At 35.7% G+C, this 22,393-nt stretch overlaps 1 protein-coding gene across 9 annotated transcripts in view; it reads right to left on the minus strand.

The window, feature by feature from the left end:
- OTUD7A (OTU deubiquitinase 7A) overlaps positions 1–22,393 on the minus strand; it is a 140,231-nt gene that overhangs the window by 39,243 nt on the left and 78,595 nt on the right. For 4 of the 9 annotated variants that reach the window (XM_030456739.1, XM_030456744.1, XM_030456736.1 and 1 more), the window contains exons 2-4: positions 19,517–19,589; positions 18,826–18,927; positions 5,019–5,155 (exon numbers count right to left, since the gene is read on the minus strand). The exons of 1 other annotated variant lie outside the window; for it this stretch is intronic. The gene's annotated coding sequence lies outside the window, so the exon portion shown is untranslated. Of the gene's footprint in view, positions 1–5,018; positions 5,156–18,825; positions 18,928–19,470; positions 19,590–22,393 lie in introns of all 9 variants that reach the window. 4 more of the 9 variants (XM_030456741.1, XM_030456737.1, XM_030456740.1 and 1 more) reach the window with 4 other exon arrangements.

A 22,393-nucleotide genomic window follows, 5' to 3' on the forward strand; every position in this document is an offset into this window, starting at 1 on the left:
AGCATTTATTGCCCAGGTAAAAGGCAATTAAATACTAAACCCAGGACCAATCTGAGATATAGACATATAATGCTGTGCCAAGAATAGCTGAAAGGAATAACATGGAATTTCTAATGTTTTTGCACCAATGAAGACAGAATACTGTGAATGCTGTAGTTTGCCTACAGGAAGACTGCCTTATTCCCAACATGCATTGACTCAACATTACTTAACACACTATGACCTCAGTTCAGTGAAGCTTTCTATTCAGAGTAACACTTCAATCTTGCTTTGTTTCAGTGTTGCCCTGAATAGCTGTGGACTTTTATCCCTATTTTTAGACACGTATATTTTTATTTCTGTACAGATATAGTCAGTTCTGCATCCAAGATATAATTGGAAAAATGAGAAACAATAGAAATATGTTTCTTTTTTCCAGTATTCAAAATTGAACCGAAGGTAAAAACAAAATACAGATGTTCTCTTCTAGAATGCTGGGAGCAAGTTCAGTAGCTTATTTTTCAGAGAGATCAGCTCAGACACAAAACAGGTGAAATGAAAGCTACAGATCATCAGTAATCAGGTGTTTTGTCTTAGGACAAGTCACTAAAAGGGCCTGGGCTACAAAGCCAATGAATCACAGCCAAGACCTGGATTGGCACTGCTCTTCATAAATACACCAAGCCACAAGCAAATGTTGTCTGGAAATAAAGACAGTGCTCCCAATGACAGAAGTACTGGGCAAAAACTTTCCCTAGAAGCTGGGAAGAAAATAATAAGTTCTTTTTTTAAAAACAGAGCTACCTAAGTACATGTAAAGTACCATACAACATCCAGCAGTGATGGGAAACAACTAAAACTCAGCTGTTGTCTCACAGTCCTGTGGCCTCTTTCTTTAACACTAGCAAATGAGCTGAGTTATTAGAGAACATTTTCAGGGGCTATTCTCACTGGGTAATGGAATAAGATGGTCCTCATTACAACACTAAAACATTTCTATACAACATGAAAATCTGTATTTAACCTCTTCCCTTTGTCTCTATAATTTCCATTTGAAAGATTTACATAAATGATTTACACACGTAGAGGAATTTGCTTACTTGTGTAATAGGACAAATATGGGTGGGGTTTAGATATTTTATTAGATCTTTTAGATAAAGATTTAGGTCTTTTAGATAAAAAGAAAATAATGTAAGTTTAAAAGTGCGGTTCTTTCCAAAACCAACTTTACATAGTAATTTACATTGCTGAAAAACAACACCCAATTTCCTTCTAGGTTTTTTTGTTTGATGGTTGGTTGGCTTTTAAGTAATATTAGTCTTACTACAGTACTTGCTCTTCGAAGCATGAACTTTTTTTTTTTTAATAAGCTAAAAAAATAACCAGGAGGAAGAGCTCAATTTCAGAAGCAGGCACAAAAAGGTATACCTAGTGCTACTCTAGGTATCATGTAGTACCTTCTGGGTTTCAACTACTCCTCCAGAAGTATATGGGTCTGTGTCATATTACCTATTCCCATGTGGCCATCCCAGATAATACAGAGCTTTTAAAATGAAGATACATGCCAGTGTGTAGTAAGGTACCCAGAATCACCTATTTCTGCCTATGAAACTGATCAGGCATGTATTTAGGTACCTGAACCACAGCTGAAATACTGAAAGATCCAGAACTTTGAGTTTTTTATTTATTTACTTATTTAAATGTTCACCTTCATTTGTCAAGACTGCACAAGACCAAAAATATTTTTAAATAATTAATAATGTTATAGTGATACTAAATAATAATAAAAAAATAAATAACTGCATAGCACTGCAGCTCCCTCTGCAGTGATTTCACTGTTCCCAGAGATTCCAGCCCTTCAGCTTCTACAAAATTGCTCTAGTATTGTCCTAACTTGCTTGACACTGATGCTGCTTAACAGCAGGATACTCCAACTCACCAGAAATTAACATTCAACCTTTAATCTCTGGACACAGACAGCTTTTTAACACAATGAGTAGAGCTGAATAAGCCAAACACTCTCACAGAACAGATCTCAGATCATAGTGCACTTAATTATTCCAGCTAAAAGTAGATGGTCATGCTCAGACTCCCATAACACAGAACTAAAAAGGCATTTTAAAAACATCTTTCAAGTACCTTATTTTTACATTTTGCATTTACCCCAGTCAAATTAGAGATTATTTCTCCAGTCTCACACTTGTTTTGTTTTAAAGAGACTTTTATCTTCAAATAGCTTCCAGTTTTATCTGCCAACAATATCAAGATGAAAGCCAGCTTTTAGCCTCACAGTCAGAAAAACATCTGCAATAAAGCTGAATGTGTATTATACACTTTTACCAGAGATGAAGAGGACCTAAATTTTGCCATGTTTTCTTCCAATAAGCTCATACTACTCACAAAATCCCGATGAAAGAAATAAAATATTATTCAGGAAATATATCTGTACAAACAGTACCATTTAAGCCATTGTACGCTTCATAAAAATAGTCCTTATATAGGAAGACCAGCTCCTAAGTCACACAAACACCTTTAATCTGACTCCATTAAATTTAGTTGCACTTGACTGAGTTCTACCACCAGAATGGCAAATCACTCCTTTAAGAGGCACTGTGTAGTTTTATTATAGAAAAGACATGGTCACAATTTATCTGTGATAATAATCACTCAGTGATGCAGAATTAGTGCTGCAGTACTGCAACTTTAGAAAGTTGCTGGATGGGTAAGACCTTGACAGCAGATGTAGTTATGATAACTAGCTAAAAATAAAGATAGCATGCACTAGACTGATGGCAAAGTGGATTATTTGTGTGTTAATTATACAAAATGGCATCTCGAAACATGTAAGACTAACAAGACAACATTTAGTGATCAGTACAATTACAGGCATTACCTTCTCAAGTGAAAAATATCAATGTTACAGGAACAGGAGATGAAGGAATGTAAAAAAGAAAAAGAAAAGCTCCACTCAGGCAAGCTCTGAACTGTTACATTAGACACAGAGGTGAAAAACAAGGAATGAGGGAACCTGTTGTGGAAAATCCTGAGTCAGAACACTAAGTCCCCATGAGAACCAGCAAAGAAGAGCTACTATCCAAAAGAAGAGCATTGCTCAACTACTTCATGGTCAGTTCTAGGAAAAATACCACCAAAGTTCATAGACCAAGTAGGAAGTGTTTTAAAAATTCAGCTACATTTCAGTTTTCAGAAATGGTATTTATTTAAAAGGTCTACTATTTGCTTATTTATTTCTATTCTTGGAAGCTAGAACTATTGATAAAGAACACCATTAAACCATCTTTTGGGGTGATTTATTTAAGAATTAGAGTCTATAACCTATTATTGAATGCTAAAACAAGAGCAAGTAGAAAAGAAAAATTGCAAATATCATTCTGTGTTCCAGAGAACTAACACACTCCTACTGAAAAAGCATTATGGAAAGCTATAGACACTCAATACCTCAGAATACCTGAGTCCCCATAAAATGTTCTGAAACACCTACAGTCACTGATAACAACTGGGAGGTCCCCTGACTTGCACTCCACCACTGGTGACAGCCTAGCAAAAAGCACAGCAACAACCCTATGTCATATGCACGTGGAGGAGGAGTAATTCATCTGCTGAGGTGTTCAGCTGGAACATTTTTACAACTGTGTTTTCATGGAGCTCCAGAGGGTATGCATGATGCTATTGTTCATGCTCCAGAATGATTGCATTCTCAGAGGGAAAAAGTGTCATAAATAAATGAGAAGTCCACAGAAACTGGGCCTGGAACTGAAAGTAGAGAGAACCTTTCTAGGTAAGGACTCTCTGTATCCCTTCATCAGTATTTTTTCGGGATTAAAAAAAACCAAACCCAGAATTGTTATAATGTTTCTGCTTTCATACAGGACAACAGATAAAAAGCATAAACATAGGGTAATGACACTATTTCCTTGATTTTATTCACAAGGCTCTTCATAGTGCTTTAACTGTTATCTGGCAGAAAGAAGCACAAGAGATAAACGTAATGCCACTGACAAAATTGGAATTTCCCTAAAAGTAAAAGATACATTTTAAATCAAATTCAAGTATTAAATTATTCTTTAATAGGGGACACTGATAAATTAGGAGGCATTAATATACTGTCCTGTAAATATAATCATTAGGGTTTCAAGTCTTAATATGAGACCTCTTATTAAATTCAGTTTCATTAAGTAATGTGAATCTCCTCCCCATTAGAATAAATCTCTAAAGAAGCAACATGAACAAGCTAGATTTATTCCTCATTGAGAATTTTTTCCTTCCCCTTACTTTGCTCATTTATAGGTTTTTCCTGACATTGCAAGAACATACTGTTTCCAAATACTGAACATATTCCTCCAAAAGTTATTCTTCCAAATAAAGAAGGTATGCTGGCAAAATCTCTAATCCTAACACTGTTTTCTCTCATAAAAATATATATTGGATACTCTGCATACAAAAAATTTACTTTGGTATGTACAAAGCACAATGTCTGAATAAACATTTTAGAAAATATATATAAATATATATATATATATAAGTGGAGGGGGTTTTAATTTTTTTCAAGTTTGTGTTGCACTTGGAGGCATGAAATGCACACAGCTCAACCAACTGTAGTTTTTTCGATTCTCAGTTATTTAGCCCCCTTTTTCTACATTGAGAATTCTAAAATTAATTGCCATAGCAACAGGCATTTAAGTCTTAATTTACAATGCAGATAATCTTTTCCATCATGTTACTCAGGCATAACCCCACAGCTTCTGATTTGCAACCTATCAGTCAGCTTTCCGGGGGGTGTGGAGCAGGGAACAGAATGCCCAGGTAGGACACACTGGCACACAGCAGTCATGGAACAGCTCAACCTCTGCTTCACAGCACATTATTTCCTCCTGCACTTCCATTTAAAAGCAAACAGCTGCTGCTGAAAAGCCAGACTGCTAAGATTAGTTATCCTGTTAAGGCTGCTCATTCTTGAGCTGTAAATAGATACAGAATGGATTAAAGCTACCTTTAAGCAAGTTTTAAATTTTACTTACTTACAACAGACTTTAAATAAGAGTTCCTTGAGGCATGTGTCAGATGGGTGTTATGCTGCTGGTTTTTGGTGAGGAAAAAAATCCATTTTTGCCACAGTAGAAGGTATGAATAAGCAAAATTTTGTCCCCTGAGAAATCTGGAAGGAAAGAAGTATCATATTAATAATTGTTTTTATTCTGTGCTATGTGAATAATAACAACTGGCAAAAATCAACTTCATCTTTGACCTTAGGAGCCTATTACTCTCAATGCACATAAATTATCATATACAATAATTTGCATCAGGAAGTTTACTTGGGCACAATCCAAAAAATTTGAGAAAAAAACCCCAAAAGAATAACAGAGGTACCAAAATATCCTTATGCTATCCTATGTAAAAATGGTAATTCACACTTAAAAATTGTTCCAACAGTTCTCTTTATGATTCAACAAATACACCTTTAGAACTTCTTCTCATAAGATAACAACATTTAACACTATGAACTAGTTAAAAGATATCCAGGAAAACACTCAATTAGGACTGCAATTTTCTCTCATGAAAAAAAGAAGACAAACATGAAGAAAGGAGGAGCACTATCTCATGGGATTTATTTTTAAAAGAAGCAGCATTTCCCTTCCTTTTGCATGTAATCTACTCCTGTCTCTTAAGTATAGGTCCTGCTACTTACAAATACATAATCCAATTACTGTAAGCTTCACCTTATTTTAAAAGGAACTTAGAATCAGTTTTACTGTTCCTGGATTTTGACTTTTCACAGAACTCATACACTTGGAACCGAGTCCAGCCTTACCAAAATCAGGATATCTGCTCAACTCTTTTCATCATGGAAAATATTGCTTCCAGTAATGCTTTTAAAACAGATAGATATATAACAAAGTCCATAATTTTAATGACTTTGTGAGAACATTATATTATTTCTCATTATTTCCTAGAAGACACAAAGAAATAACAGAACCTCAATGGGTAATAGTCCCTGTGCAAAAAATCCTTGTTATATGTACATTAATTCAGTGGTAATATGAAGTGTTTGTGAGCTAATATATAGTACTTAATAACATTACTAGATTTTTTTTCTCACCATGATATATTTTCATGCAAGAATCATACATATGACTGAAGAACTATCTTCAGTTCTTTGTTGTAAATTACAGACACACCACGTTACAGATACCCTCATGCAGAAGCAGATTATTTTAAAGTTCAGAATAACACAAAAATAGCCTTTTCATAAATTGCAAAGACAATAAAAGCAGCAAACTACATTCACCTATGAACCTTGTCTTTATCATTCTCGGGTAAACTCTAAAACCCTCATCAACTTACAGGACTAACTTTTCATAGCTCCATTTTCAAAGATACTTGAGCTGCAGTTGAGAAATAACCACTAGGTGTGAGTTTGCCTTACCACTTCTGTGTCTACCATGTTAAAAACTGAAATACCTACTTAATGAAACACCTTTTAACTATGGAGAAATCACTAAGAACTCTGACAAAGCACCTTCAAAAGCAAATCAGGTTTCTGCTAAGAAGAAGTAGCTTTTATCACTGCCCTTGAAATAATCAATCCCATATTCAGTGTGTCTGCTACAAACTATAAAGACTGAAAACTTTCAATACTTCTGTTCAAGCATGAGCTGCACAGAAAACCACACGACCTCCTACTTGAGTTAAAAAAGATTTAACATGTGCTTGCAAAAAAGATTTAACATGTGCTTGCAAGTACATACATATTTTCCACATTTTTAGCAATTCACAATGTACCATTTAACCTACACTAAAAATCATTCCATTTAGTTTGCTGTTGTAAACACATGATCCAAAGATTACTACAGATCCTGTGATTTTTAGGGTATGGGGAAAAGCATTTCACTCAGCTCTTTTTGCATTTCATACGCATTTCAGCTTCAAGATTTAGTTCATTTTCTGTTTCTTTTTTTTTTTATTTCACTGAAAACTAACTTGATATCACACTGTGCCAAATCTCAAGCTTTGAGGTAACTTGCAGTGAGATTTTCAGCAGGTATTGCTATCCCTGCAAATGATTTCTTCAGTCATTTTCTGAAATGCAAAATATTCCTTACTAATGGCAATTCACCTGACTAGCATATGGGAGACTATAATCATAACCTGTGTAGGATTTGAACATTAAGGCTTCCAATCTTAGAGAACTTAATTTTTTTCAGGTTAGCTGATGTGAAAACACAGTTTAAGATCAACCTTAAATACTGCTTACTCTGTCTTGTATTCCCCTATACTGTGAGCCAAAAAACTGAAGCATACTCCCCATACAACTACAACTTGGTCTGTGACAAATGGTACAGAGATACGAATTTTCAGAATAAAATTATCATTAGCCAGAAAAAGGTTTCAGGTGTGGAGTAATTTCTGCTGCAATTCCTTTATAATTCTGGGGCCAAATTTTTAATTTCTCGCTTCACATTTGCATGGTCCCTGAAATAACTTGTGTGAAACTAGCAAGGAAAATGAGGAAACAGAATAAAGATGCTACATACTTAATTCACAAGGAAGAACTTATCTTATACAGGTCTTTTGAGGAGAAAGAGTCTTAGAAAAAAAATCAGATGAGGCCCAATGACAAAGTTCTTCTTTAAGAAGGAATACTCACAATTAAATTCCTCAGCTTTTAACTACTTTTTTCTGACATTTCTATGTAATCACTGACAAGAAGATGGAGAAGCTTCCTTCACTCAGTTTTCAGGAGTATTTCTCTTCTGAGACTCCCATGCAATCCTTATCCTAAACTCACTAGAGATCCCATTTTCCACTTCTGGTTCTGACAGACAACTGCAATCTCAGCAGCTCAGAAATAGCTGCACAGTGCTGAAAGCTTTCTCTGCTTTTATTCTGTTGAACCTTGATCAACATCTCCCCTCTAAGTCTCGTGTGTGCTCACTTCCATTTTTTGTTTCATGCATCCATGAAGTAGTTTTAGGACAAGACAAGAGCTTTTCTTTTATAGCATTATCTTTGTGCTTAGTTTCTGTTAAGGTTTCTTCAGTTTTAGTTCTGCATTCAGAACTAGGGCTTACAGTCGCCTAACTCAGTCACTCTTTTCAAGAATCTCATTTGGCTCAAGCAACACAGAAGCAAAGAGATGCTTCTAATAATAAGGACACAGTAATATTCAAGAACTTATAACAAGAGCACCTAAAGAAAGAGGTTTTTATGTTAAAGATGAAATTAGAATCATTGACAAAATGTATAGAAAGTGGTTCTGTCATGTCCTGCAGATGTTCATGTTGAAAACTGTGAGGAAGGGTACAGAATCTGTCACACACCATCTGCCTGTAGCCCATCCACAAAAGATCTATGACTGGCTAACTTTTCACATTCCTGCAGACACTGTTCACATTAAGTTATTCCCCAGAGTAAACCAACATTTGATGATCTAACTTTTTTATGCCCAGGTCTTCAGCAGAATCTGAAGTGCTACTTTTTTTTTTTTTTTTTTTTTTTTTTTTTTTTTTTTTTTACTGAACCTTTGTCACTGGAAATCTCTAGCAATTGCATGCCAAACATGTAGTGTTTTATCTATTTTTTAGGTCTCTACAGTCTGTCACAAGCTACTGATGAACTAGAAGACTGTTCCTCTAGCTAGAAAAATCAGTTACCCTGACTAGTGGAGTTCTTTCATGTGGGAAATGGAACACATTTCTCCCCTCCTTGGTTTATGCTAGCTTGATTCAGAAAATGTGTGCAGTGGATTGAGCTGACAGGGATATGAAGACAGAAGCTTAAAGGACAGGAGAAGTGTTAGCATTATAAGCTCTGTCTAAACAGTCTTATTGATATGATTCTCCGAGCACCCTTTATCTTCTTGTACTCAGAGATTAGAGCAAGGCTCAGACGTTTAATTGTATGTCAAGTGCACAGTCAAAACACATAAAGAGTTCAGCTCAACATTTTAAAATGGAGTTTTCAGCATCTTCGTTCCTTAAGCTAGGCATTTCAGTTGCTATTTTAAACACAAGGCTTGACTGTCTGTTACTTCCAATTTGCATTGCTCCTCACATCAAGGCAAAACATTTAATGGTGATTTTTCCATGGCCCCTTAAAAACACTGATCCCACCACACAATTAGTTCATCCCATAGCTTCAGTGACAGATTGATGGGAAAGTTCCCTCTCTTGCAAGTACCCTAAAAATAACAGCAGAATTGAACTACTGAGGTTATGTACAAAGAGGAATTCCTTGTGAGTCCCTAGATGTATATAATGCAGAAAGAATAGCAACTTAGTAGCTTGCCAGGCTTTCATATAATGTGCTGGAATTCAGCAATATGCCTATCAATTCAATGTACAGAGCTGCTAAATAATCTACAGCTCACACAGCCACAGGATGCAGCAAAACAGAACTGGTGATTTTCCCCAGCCCTGTGGCTCCCACCCTCACCTCTGTGAAATGTGGAGCTCCCCAGTTACTGCACTTGGTTTGGAAAAACAAACTAAATGGAAAGCTTAATTCTTTTTCCTACTAAAGACCATGTGTTAATGTCATGTCCATGATTTTTAGAACTAGAGATACAAAGTGGAAAATAAATATGAGACATGGAATCTGGAATGATGAATTTCACATAATTTTGAGGATGCATATAGCAACTGTGTGTTTCAGTAAAAGTACAGAGGTAACTAGCACTCCCTGAAGAACCCATTAGGAAAACTGAAAACCATGTACCAGAAAAGTCTAAGAGAAAAGAGTCCTCCTCCGTTTGAATAGCATGGAACAAAGTATCACTGAGGCAGGATGAGAGGCCATTAAGCAAGCCCATGGCTGTGCTGGGGACTCAGCAGTCCCAGTTTGTCATGCAGGTGATTGGAACCTCAGTCTTGAACTTCTCCTCAGCTTAGGATGTCAATCTATAGGAAACTCATGCAGTGAAGGTCATAAATCAGATTTCATACTGAGAAAGAATTCAAATATGACTTTAATCATTCATAAAGGATACTAACCAGTTTTAAGTACTCTGAAGACACTCATTCCTACACTACACTACTTCACTACAGGAACATTAAAGCATAATTCTTATAAATCATGTTCCACTGTTGGAATCTGCTTATGCTAAAAATCTGCAAGTTAGGTTTTTTTCAGTCATGGGTTATTTCTAAAACTTTCTGCCAGGGTAGAGGGGGCAGGAAGAGGTAAGTGGGTTATTTTCAAAGCCAGCTTAGCAAATTACTTTTCATAGTGGCAAGAGAGAAAGATGTGAAGTTTTTGTTCAACCACCCCAAAGAGAAAAGTACCAACTCTTTATTAAATCCTGAATAAATGGCTGAGACATCAAACTGCAGTTGTCAAGATCTCTCTTTTGATTCCTAGAGAAAGAAATCATGTGGATAACTGTACCAAGTGAAAAGCAATGTCAAAGGAACATCTTGGAATAGGCTAAATACCTTGAGTTTGGCCTACATAGAAGATTTCTATTAACATATAAAATGTTTTTTTAAAGAGGAGAGGCAATTTCTCTGTGACCAACAGTCAAATGCAGCCACAGTTGCACTGGATAAGAAGTGTCAGTGATGGGATCACCTAACTTGTTTGGAGAACTGCTCTAACCGACAATAATAAAATCAGGGTTGACAATCTCGTATTCTACATTTCTATGGCTTACACCCCAGTGCCCACAGATGGGGGATTTGCAACACTAGCTCTGACAGCAAAGTTCTACTTTCTAAGAGTGTTAGTAGTATTAGACCCCTTCATCTAAGGAGCATTTACTCATTTATATGCTGCTGTGAAACATCAGTATGGCAATGATTAGGAAAGACAAGACATAGGCTAAATATATTTTTCAAAACTTGTCAGAGACCTCTCACACTCCACTGAGAAATATCCTGGGGAGACAATAGGAAGAGGTCAGAACAATTTTCTTCAGTGAAATACCAAAGTAAGCTTGGTCATTTGTGCTTTTGCCCTGTTTCGTTTGGTTGTGGTTTTTTCTTGTTGTTTTGGGGTTTTTTTTCCTTTTTTGTGTGTATGTGTCACGTAAGAACACAAAATATGGAGATCTTTTCTTTAAAATAAAGGGAAAAGTACTACTGCACTATTATAATTCTCTGCAGTTTGCTTGGAATCTATTTGTCTAAACTTCCCTTCATTTTCAAACAAAATGTTCAACGTCATTAAAACTGAGAATCTTTGCATGTATATTTTTTCCTAAAATTCAGGCAACATTTAAAAAATAATAACCAGGAAATTCTCAAGGTGAACAAGGAGAAGTGGAAGCTGATGAATTGAGGGAAGCTGTAAGGAAATATACAGAACTGTACACCAAAAAACCAAAAAGGATCAGCAACTAAGATATTAAAAAATCATGTTATTAAGATAGTGCACCCTGATTTTTGAGAGCTTTTGAACATTTCAGACCTACTTCAACAGGATTAAAGGATATTCAATATCTCTAAGAAGCAGACCATTAGTTCTAATTGCCACTGTCACTGTTATCTATTATGTTCTATGAAAAGCAGGACACAGTTGGAGTTAAATATCAGTGTGCAAAACAGGAAATAAAGCCAGAAGAAAATGGAAGCTGCTACTGATTGCAAAAGAAGCCTAAGGGTGGGGGAATAAAACTCTCACCCACACTGAGTATTAATGTCTATGGGCAACAGCTAAGGAAAATAATAACAGTGCCTGTTTGTTATGGGGTTTTTTTCTTACATACTGAATACACATATGCAAACAGTGCCTGTAAACTAAATGAAGAACAATATCTTCTGAAACAAACTATTTGTATCCTCCTTCAGCCTTAATTAAACAAACATGATAACAACATCACTCTAAGGAATTAGAACATGTTTTGTAGCCCTTACTGCAAGCTTCAGCACATAAATATCTTTCAATCTACTGCAGAAGGAATTATTTGTACATTTTAAGACCTCAAAGACATGGATTTCAAAAATACCTGTATTTTTATCTGTTCTTCTAGAATAAAAAAAAGCCCTGGAAATTAGGCAGATTCATAAAACAAAAATTCCTTGAAGCTATCCAAACTGACATTCTTTTTCACACACTTTTTTTTCTTTATTTTAAAAGACTCATTAAACAAACCTCTCTGCCTTACTGCTGGATCTGAAGCTGCACAGCAAAGCTGACTGAGAGTGACAAATAATTATTTTAAGAAAAAATGTATCACTAATTTGGACAACACACACTGTCAATTTATTAGAAATTTTTCAAAGCAGCATGGTAGAAAATTGCTCCTCCTGACTAGTAGGTTTGCCTATTAGCCAGAATAGCAAGGAAGAAACAATGTCTTCTGCTGCTCTTGCTTCAAAATAAAAAGAGATGGGGAGCAGAATTTTTTCAGTGATGATCTAAAATTTCAGTTAGGTGTTATAAAGAACACAAGTGGCTGAAGGGGAAGGAAGGAGAAAAAAACCCTATTATTTGGTGGGGGAGTTGACCCCACAACAACAGATCAGTAGAATGTGTTATGCTCTGTTTTTTCTAACAAGTAAGACATATTTTTCTATTATTTTTGAGGCACGTGGGGAATTTTGAAAGTTTTTGTCCTTTCTATACTGCAAAGGATTTGATACAACAAATAATGTGTTTGTCTGCTTTGGTTTTTTTACTGCTCTCATGAGTGGTTGCAACCCCAGCAATTTACAGAGTATCCCTGTATCACAGTAAGTATCTACTTATTATAGATAAATAAGATGACATTCAAGAACACACATGCATCCCTTAGTATATTTAAGGTCTTGTCAGTCCTACAACAAAAGCTGTTCCTGATAAACAAAGGTAGTGGGTAGTTTGGCTTCACCAAATCAGAGATACAGGGAACAGACAATTGGCTTGCTCTTGGGTGGCATCTCCCTTTGGTGATGCTTTAACTGTCAAAAGAGTCAGAAACATATTTAACACATTTAAAATGTCTTGTTCCACCACAGTACCAAGCAATTCAGCACTTCCAGAATTTAAAAAAAATTACTGAAATTACTTCTTTGTATTTGCTAAAATCTTTGTTAACAAAAAACCACTGAAAGGAGTGCAAATCTTTCTTAATTTCTGCATAGCAGGAAAGGGCACTCCCTCACAAAATAACATCTCATGATACAAATTAATCCAATTACTTATGCTACTTCTCAACCAAGATGTTTTAAGACATCCTTTCAATCCCTGCCTAATAGGAGCAATAAGACATTTTTTAGTTTATTATACCACCAATGCACTATTTCTTCTTAAGTTATTTACTGCTGCTGTAACTTAAAAACACAAATGAAACAGCCAAATCCCAGAGCTTCCAGTGAAACAATGTATGGAACATAATTATATGCAGCGCACATTTTGCTGAGGATGTTGACTCAGTTCCAAGTTTTGCAAAATACCACCAGGAAATAAGTGTCTGGAAGTTAACCACAGTGTGTGCTTGACCCTTTTCAGTCTTGAAATCTCCTATTTGCCAAATGTAATTTCATCTTATAAAAGTGTTATAGACCTTCTAGTCCTCTGTAAAGAATTAACTGCTCTGTGAATAGATGTTCAGAAACTTACTGGTTTAATTCACACGGAAACTTATTTTAGTGACTCAAAAAGATTTTCTTCTGTCTGGATAAAGCTTTCAAAGGTTTTTAACATCCACATGAAACCAACAGTGTCAGCTTTTCATGTCTGAAATATATGCAGGTAATTCAAGATGAAATGTGAGAGATTTTACTTGCAAACAAGTTAGTCCCTGTCTCCTTCATCATTTCAACTGGCTCTTCCTTCCTTTAGCTATACAAACAGTACCAGCTTCTCCATCCCTGTGCTCTTTGTTCTTTCAGAAATTACTAAAACTGAGATATCAGGTAAAGATGGGGTTTGTCTAACTTTACTGAAATTCTTTTTGTCTGCACAAGAGGAGTAATACAAAACTACATTCATTTACACATAAGTTTGTGAATCTCAATGAACTTAATTTGGGTATAGTTTGGAGGTGCAATGCTGTAATATTATTAGATAACCTATCCAGCATCCAGAACAGATGAAATTTATTTTAAATTGCCCTTATTTTAAAGGTTTAATACATTAGAAACTTGGAGTTTCTAATCATATGATCTAAAAACCTAATACTTTGAGAAAGACAAATATCATACCTCCATCTTGTAGAAACTGTCTCCTAGCCTTGTCTGTAGACTACACTAATATGCACATCATATTACTACCAGTATAAATAATTGTATAGAAATTCTCATGGACTCCACACTAAATAAATATAAAACTAGTATTTAAATTCTATAGAAGTCTTAACTAGCAATTAAATCTCAAAATAGTGGAACCATTGCCTGTAATTAAAACACACTTCTTCCATACACGTTAGGCAGAGCAGCCCAAGTATCTTTATACAGCAGTTAGTCTGTATTAATTGTTGCTTAATGAGGATTCCTAAGACAAACTGAAATTCAAACAGTCTACAATCAAATAGTACATAGCCTTAAATTAGCCTAAAATTAACAGTAACTGCCAAGTGATGCATTCAAGAGTAAGCTGCCTGTAGAGGCAGGTAATGTGTCCTGGTTATTTGCAAAACTAAATAGCACTGCTCTAAAATCAGCCAACACACTTTGGTAAAAAGCCCAGCACAGCAATGGGCAAGATGACAGGTCAATCTAATGGAACAACGATTTCTGTCTAATCAATCTGACTTACAAGTATAACTGCATCAGAAAATTAAAAGTGAGATTTGTTTCCTGGTTTGCTAACCACCTCCTCATTATTATTGGAAAATTCTGTTTCCTGAAAACTTAGAAGCAGCAGTTTGTTATGCTTTGTTATCACCATCCCTGAGCAAGATGTCTGATGCAGATGTGTAAAACAAATGAGAAGTTACCAGAATCCTCTGCAGAGGATGAGCCCAGATGAACACAACACCACCTTTAAACTTTAGCAATCTAATCCAGGGTTTTCTATACAGAGTTCTATCAAGCTGGTAGAAGGAATAACCAAGGACCTCTTTTCAGAAAAAATTACTTAATGCTCAGAAGTTTTTTTTGTCATCAAAAGATTTTTAGACTGGTAATGTAAGGTGGAATAAGAGATCACTGAATCTGCAGGTTACTTGGTCTGCTCTAATTTCCTACACTCTTCTATTTGTTGAAAAGCAAAATCAAACAAAAGCATTCCATACAGTTCTATACTATTCTATACAATTTGATAATTCAGATGCATAGATGAGGCATAAACACTTTTAGAAGATTAAAGAAGCCATTGATGTGGATTGACTTTGCCCTGGCAGAACAGAACGATGCAATCTGTTCAGTGCTGGTGACCTGGCAATTCACCAGGTGAATTCAAATTCATGCTGTCCCTTCCCTAAATTTTGATGACAGTTAAGATGACTAAAATGTATGCAAATAAAAAAGAAATATCACGTCATATTTAAAAACTTTTCTCATGGTTTATTGATATTTTTACATTTCCCTTCAAATTGTAATTGTGTAACTTAATAAATACATTAGCAAAGACCTGCCCAGGCATTATTTTTTAACATCTAGAATTGAGGGCCTGATTGGGTTTTTTTAAACTCAAAATCCACTTTTTTCCATTATTTTTAACTGATCTTTCCTAAGCTTTTCACTACCTGCAAGTTAATGACGTTTTTCCAGTAATCTAATTTTTAAGATCTGTTTTAAGGTGTGTCAGCACAACATTTATGAAAGCTCAGAACTCTGCTACTATTGCCATTCTGTTAAAGACTGTAATTCTAGCAGCAGAACAAGGTGTATGCCTCAGGATTTAAAAGCACAATCTCTAATTTAAACAGAAAAGATTAGTAGAAAAATATACCACTTCAAAGGCAGCTAAAACTGGCACTTCCAAGAACTGGAGCTATGAACAATGATAACTATTCACCATCTTTGATACCCAAATTTCTCATATTTGAAACAGATTAGAAGATATCAGAAGTATTAAAAATAATTGCTTTGAGAGAAGAGCAGATTAAATTAGGGTTAACTAGTTTACAGGTTTCTTCTGTTTAACCTTTTCTCTCCCTGATTCCTTTCTAATTGGAATACCATGAAACTGCCATTATGTTCACTACATTTTACTACAACTGTCTTGATATTTTTGAGCTCTGCTTCTCCAACTGATCCATTCCTCATGGTCAACTTAGATGATGTTACATGCTCATGTTATCCTGAGCAATAAAAAATAAACAGAAATAATCCAAAAGAAAGATTTTTTTTTTGTATCAATACAAGTGACTAGGTTCTTAACTTCATTATTCAATACTGAAAAGACCCTTCTCTAAAGCAAACCAGAAAGCAGATGCTGTGAACTTAAGCATGTTAAACACTACTGAATTCCCTGACATCTTGTGGTATACACGTGGAACCGAAAATATAAAATATGTCTCTTGAATCAGGTTTTTTTCTTTCATCCGGCTTGTAATTACCATATGTTTACATCTACATGGCTGAAGTTTCAGTGCTGACTGCTACAGAATAAACAGATATTTTAAAATGTCAATAAGGTGTCAATCAAGACACCTAGATGTAAGCACATCTACTTCAAAATCAAGAGTCCTAACAAGAAAGAGCTTTAAATTCTGATACTCCAAACCTGACACTGGAGTGAGCTGAAAACCTCCTCTCCTCATACCTGCACTTTCTATTAATAATGTCTATCTAACAACACCAAGTACTCCTGGAAAAATCTGCAAGTCCTGAAGGACCCCCTGCAGACTGGCCTTATGACCAGCTTGTCATTAGTGACAGCAGGGAAACAGGCACTGTTCCTCTGAGTGACTTCATAACACTTGCCTTCCACCCTGTTAGATTTTATCAAAAATTGAACTAAACACCTTTTTGTAGTTTTGGCACTCTCTCTTCTGTTTAAGAATGTGTTTCCTTGTTTGCAGGACAGCATCCCCATTATACCCTCAGCAGCACTCCAGATGCTCATTACAACTAACCAGTTCATGAATAAAAAAACAAGATGTATTTTAAAATTATTTCTCTGTCTTGCAATCCAGGCCCAATTCTAACTGGTTCTAAACCACTTCACATATTTCCCAGGTTTCACCTGATATAGGTGCTTACACTAGAGCAGAAAGCATGCTTTAATCATGGAATCCTAGAAAGTTAGGGTTAAAAGGGAAATAAGCCTTTTCTCATTGCTCCAGCTCAAGGAATACATTGTTAAAAATACAGTCAAATCATTGTTTATTTGAACACCTCTTGTGAGGTTGATACACCTTGCAAATACTGGATAGGTTTGGTTTTGCAGTGGATCCAATACAATTAGTTGTTCATAAGTACTGAATCATGTTACAAGGATCTACAGACTAGTACAAAGAAAGATGATGTGTTCCATGAAAGCTGGTCGTGATAAAACTATGAATTTTCAGACTGACAAAGGTTAACAACTTCCTTTACTGTTTCAAGAACCATGCCTTGATTTGCTTTTGCTTAAATTAGTTCTGAATTAACTCAAAAGTGTAATGTTTATAGATATACAAATGCTCAGGCCTATCTCTGTGTGCAGTATGTGAGAAGCCCCTGCCCAGAAGCTTGACCTGTTGCATCTGAGAGGACATATGTGAGATATGGGACAACACAGAAGTGGGAATCTAAGAAAACCTGAAGAAATTAAGGCAAAACTTCCACTTAATGATCAAAAAACTTAGGATTCATAGCAGTGAACAAGAAAAAAATCACCCAGCCTCCAAAATGAGGGAGGACAGTGAGGGAATCTAACAACAGAATTACTGCTGCTCTTTATGAAAATTTTATAGGATACTTCATGCATACCAAATACAATAAAATGAGTTCACACACAAAAAACCCAAAAAGTTAGAGCTTCCACAGCCAGAAATATGCATGGAAATCCTCAACGTTTTTATCAAGATATTATACCATATTGTTCATTCTAGCAAAAAAAATTAGATTTAAAATTTGAACAGCATATGGCCTGGAGGCCACAGTGTTCCCCCAGTGATATGCATAGCCAAAGGTGTTAGAAGAATATTCTGACTGTAACTCCCTGTAGGTCAAATTTAGTGAATTCATAAGCTCAGAATTTTCATTCAGTTCTCTCTGGAGTAATCATTATAGTAGTGTCTTTAACTGCATCATCAGCCTGGTATTTTAATTCAAAATCTGTCTTTAAATGCTTTGTAAAACTGACAGAGCTCACTTAATCAGCAGGTTTTTTGAATGTTCAGTTGAACATGACCATGCAAGTGTGGACCCAGAAATCTGACTTATTGTAACCTTTTGAACCTCTTGATAGGAGATGCAGGATTTTTTTCTTTCCTTCTGTGCTCATCTGTTCAGTACATACATGTCTCACAAAATATTCATGAGCTTAGTTAAGAATGTACCTGCAAGGTGTGCAATTAGTATACTCTTTCTAAAGGGGAGCCAAGACAGACTGATTAGTTTAAAAATCATTACTTCCTAGTCCCCTCACTGTATTACAATTTGAGAGGGTATTTAGCAATTCAAAATTAAAAATCTAGTTCCCACATACTTAATTTTCACCATCAAGTTCTAGACACCTGTGGTATCAAGAATAAAGACCACATTTCTCATACTATTCCAACGTACATGATACAAAGTAATTATTTTCAGCTCCTCTTAGTTTTCTGCTTTAATGTACAGAAGGTCTCCTTAAGCAGGTCCATGGACTCAACATGGCAGACAGCAAAAAACCCACAAAACTTCTCAATCCAGCACTGCTGCCAATGAAGTGTTACATGTAACATACTGCCAGAGAGGGAGTAATGTTTGTGTGAAATCTTTGGCTTAAGCCATGTATCACCGAGAAATTATGTAGCAGAAGCAGACTCCAACTCACCATGGTAGGTTCTACTTGGAAAAATCTTCCTTCTCCCCTGCATGCCCTATCTCATTTTGGTGAAGTGAATGAGGCATCCACACCAGTAAACCCACTCCCTCCCTACAAAAAAAATAACAGAAGTGAGCAAGTAAATGCCAATTTACAGCATCTCAGAATCCTGTAAACACTGCTTATTTTAGCAAATGCAGCATTTACTTCACTGTCCTTACCAAGATCACTACAAGTATCTTCCACTCAGTCTCACAAGGGGCTGCACCATATTATTACAGAACGAACTCTTAAGAAATACAAAAGCAAAGAACTAAGCCCAAAAGAGAGCTTCTACAGTGACAGATCAACTGCTGCAGTGGTTTAACAACGTAACAATATGGATGGTTTTAGGAATTTAGCACCCAAGCTTTAGGAAGCCCAAATAAAGAATCATATAATGAGTAACACTGCATCATCCATCAGGCCTATGTTGCTACAGGCAATAGGCAGGCTGTCAGCTTGTTAATAATTTTAGTTGGTTACACTATATTGTTAACCAGAAAACAAATTAAATTCTTGTTTTCTTTGCAAGGCCCTTATGCTCAGCGTTTCAAAACAACTAAATGACAGATGCTGATCTGGGGGGTGGAGGGGATGTTTATAGCTACTTACAGGAATGAGATAGGTAGGTCCCTGTTTCTGTTTCTAATATGTTTACCTATTTAGGAAGGCAGAAGGCAACTGTCCAGCTGACTTTAGTTCTGATTTTGAAGCTCTGCAGTATCATGTGCCTGTGAGAACAGAAAAAAGATGAGAACATGTTTTACTCCAAAAGTGGCACTATGAAGTACTGTTATGCACCCATTTATCATTCCCAGTACAGAACCTGACCCTGAAATCTTAATCTGCAAAGCTATTAGGGAGAAAGAAATTTCTTCCTTTCTTCCAGCCTTGACCATTCCCAAGACTGTTACAAGGATTCACAGTTGAGATCACAAATAGCTTTCCCATCAAGAACTTCAGCCAGAGCCCAATCCAATTCAGATCGAACAAAACAAACATTATGAGAGAAAAAGAAAGCTGATTTTGTTAAAAAGGTCATATGATTCAAAGAAGAAAACCAAAAACCAAGCAAACCCTACAACAAAGAAAGCAGACGGCTCTACAAGAATTCTTAATATTAATTAAATTAACCATGAATCCTAGACTGAAGTGGTTTAAAGAACAATATGATGTTTTCCTTCCTGACTGGATATATGAGCATGTTGTAGTTTATTTAGCTTTTTTTCTGGTTAACATCTTAAGAGAGCAAATATTGCCAGCACATCTCATCTTTTAAAGCCTGTTTAGTGATACTCTGCCCAAATATCATCCTTTCTGACCCTGACTAAAGTTTCCTTCTCTAACAACTTAAATACCATTAAGGTCTTAAATAACAAGGTTTTAAAACATTGTCTCTTGTAAAGTTCTTATGGATACAATTCTTACACTTGCTTTCCCTCAGTTTTTGAATTTTTTGTTTCTCCTATTTACAGCACTTAACACTTTCTTCTCTATATGGAATTCACTCTTTCATAACAAATATATGCATATTTATAATTACTTGTATATTTATGTAAACAAATCCACATATTTGTTAAACATATATTTTTTTATAAAAAGGCAGACTAACAATGTCTTTTCTATTTTCCTTTTCCACTCTTTCGTTCTGTTTTTTCGAGTATATGTTGTCACACAAATTTATTTCAATAACACACCTTCCGCGGTCATTTTTAAAGCCACGAGACACTGTTTGCTTTTTGGTTTCAGTGGAATATTCACCTGTTTATCTCATGTCAGCCACCTAGAACACTAAGCTCATTTTTCTGTGAAATTTTCTGTGAAATTTCACTGAAAAGGGAGAACAGGCATGGTAGGCTAATGGCAAAGAATTAAATATGCTCTGTATTCATACACAAAGTATTTGGATACAGTGGTAGTCACAAAAATATCATCTTTAAGGGCTGGGAAATGAACTTCAAACTGTATTTATATTTTTTCCTAGTTTTCACATCTTTGGTTCCCAACTTGGTAAGAAACAAACCAAATGCCAAATTAAGACTGTCTTTCACTCTTGCCAAGGTTTCTAGATTCAAACATCACCCAAGCTTCAATCTCACTGTGGTGTTTACATTGTTAAGTGAAAATTGTACAAGTACACAAAGTTACACTAAAATTCTTGTAGCTGAAGAATGGTGCTCAAGATCTTTGAGTCTGCCTGATTCCATTTCACCACCACCATTTCATACACAAGACACATCATACACACACACAAATCATGGAGAACAAGTGGTGCATCAGTAAAGCTGCTGGTGGAAACAAGAGTTGGTCTGGTCTGATACCCCCACATTTAGGTGAATCACTCGACTCTCACAGAACTCATTAAACAGTTCTAGAAAGAGCACATAGGGGAGAACTACTCAGAGTATTTCTGTCCATGTATTTCTCTTAAGGACAATTAAGAACAGCAGTTTTAATTGCAGAAGTCTAAAAATAGCCAGAACAAAAGCTCTTTCTAGAGACTAAAAACATGAAGAAAAGAGAAAAGTATCTCCAGGTTTCTTCGTCTCCTGCTAAAATCATCCTTGGACATCTGCATGCACCCACTGGATAATAAAATAGATGTTAGGAAAATGAGAGGAAGAATATTGGTCTCAACTTGGTGAAATTCAGACCAAAGCACAAGCAATAGACTAGGGGACACAAAACTTGTCCTTCCATATAGAGGCCATAGCAAAAGCCATTAGTTATCTATGATGGTGAACTCCACATTTAAATGAAATTGTAATTGCCAACACAAGCTCTTAATTTGACCTCAGTATTCAATTCTCTTTTCAGTTATTTGATGAGTCTGTCCAAATGAGTCACAAAATGAAAAAACCACAAATGACAGCAGATTCAAACTGAAACAATCATGAGAAAGTTTTTCTGCAAAGAACAAACATTTCCACTAGGTTCCTATAAAGGTAATTAATTCTTTCAAAATTCAATCCATGTCTTCTTTGTGGTATAACTGAAACGTGACAATCTCTAATGATTCATGCAGGTTTTGGTGTAGTAATACACCAGTGTATTACATGATTACACCCTACCAAGCATTGTATGCTCTCACATTTGATTACATTATACATTCTACCAGGGTACTAAGTTATTTACTATATTACTGTTTAAGCTCAGTTTTAAAAATCTCTCTTAAAGTAACAGACACATCTACTTACACCGATGATGGTTGCATGTGTTTTTTCATTAGCCCAAAGATTCATGCACACTGGTTTTCAATTTCCAAATGCAAACAAAGACATTTGTGAACAATTTTATCCTGATCAGTTCCATCACCAAAGGCTGTAACAAGTGTACTGGAAGAGCCCATGTTTGTGGTTTATGGCCAACATGGCCATATATATATGATATATATATAATGATTATAGTAGCTCTTGCAAAACTATTTTAGTACCTAATTGAACACTGACAGAAACAGTATCACCAAAATATTAAAGTTTTCTGTATGTTCCCTTGAGCTCTCAGTAGTGTGTACTACTCTGAGGTAGCTCTTTTT

The sequence above is a fragment of the Calypte anna genome, chromosome 10 (genome assembly GCF_003957555.1).
Source record: "Calypte anna isolate BGI_N300 chromosome 10, bCalAnn1_v1.p, whole genome shotgun sequence".
Lineage (NCBI taxonomy): Eukaryota > Metazoa > Chordata > Aves > Apodiformes > Trochilidae > Calypte > Calypte anna.